Raw genomic sequence first — 1,151 nt, 5'->3', positions numbered from 1 at the left:
TATATATATATATATATATATATGTTTGTGTATGTGTGGGTGGGTGTGTAACGAAGCCTGTGTGTATGTGAAAATATTATTACAGCTCTTTAACAAAAGATAATGTATATGCGTCACGATGATGCATATGTTCTTTATTTAACAAGCAATCCCATGTTATATGTTTCAATGTGTTCATTGGTTTCTTATCATAATAACACGACGTAGTGTACAGAAGATCGATACAACCTTGGAATATCTATTTGAACGTGTATTTCATCAAATGGGCTATTACAGGACGGAGCAGGTGTATTGGATCTTTTGTATCAAAGTACATTGCCTCTGAAAGAGATTGATGTGCAGGCTATGGATTTTCCAGTCTATTTATGATAGACTGATATAGAAACATCTTATTTCTCTATCGAAGAAATTTTCTGCTATTCCATAACGAAATAAGGACATGCGAACGGCGTATACAGAGCTATACAAATACCTGCGCATACCCACTTCCACACATGTACATTTGTATTTGTCTTCTTCTCTGTGTCTTTCTCTCTTTTACTCGCTCTATCTTTCTATATGTCTATCTATATACCTACCTACCTACCTACCTACCTACCTACCCACCCAACTACCTACGTGTCGATCTCTCTGTCTGTCTATCTATCTATATATCTATCTATCTATCTATCTATCTATCTATCTATCTATCTATCTATCTGTCTGTCTAACTATCTATATTTATACATATCCATGCGTATATATGTCTATATATGCGCATGTATCTTCATACATACACATATATAAATATACAAACACATATGCATATAGATATGTTTGTGTCTGTGAGTGTGTGTGTGTACATACATATATATTCATGAATATATATCTTAATTAGTTCTAAGATTCCATGGAATTTAGGCACATTTGCAGGTAGGACGCAAGAAATGGCTAGGTAGAATAATACCGGAAAGATATTGTCGATATGTAATTTCGAGCTGCTTCTAGACACACCGCAGATATAAAAGAGAACATGAGGGTTACAATGCATAACAGTCGTTTCGGTAGAAGTTAATTGAGATTACATCATAGCACATCACCCGCCATCTGCAGGTAAAATTTTGAACAGGTATAAACCATATATATATATATATATATATATATATATATAT

The 1,151-nt window shown here is 33.6% G+C and overlaps 1 protein-coding gene across 1 annotated transcript in view; it reads right to left on the bottom strand.

Moving 5' to 3' along the window:
- The window catches only part of LOC106867898 (opioid-binding protein/cell adhesion molecule homolog), a 54,935-nt gene that overhangs the window by 14,237 nt on the left and 39,547 nt on the right, over nucleotides 1-1,151 (bottom strand). The window lies entirely within an intron of this gene.

The sequence above is a fragment of the Octopus bimaculoides genome, chromosome 12 (assembly GCF_001194135.2).
Source record: "Octopus bimaculoides isolate UCB-OBI-ISO-001 chromosome 12, ASM119413v2, whole genome shotgun sequence".
NCBI classification, from domain to species: Eukaryota; Metazoa; Mollusca; class Cephalopoda; order Octopoda; family Octopodidae; genus Octopus; species Octopus bimaculoides.
The sequence above is the reverse complement of the archived record's forward strand: the minus strand, read 5'-3'. Positions and strand labels throughout refer to the sequence as shown.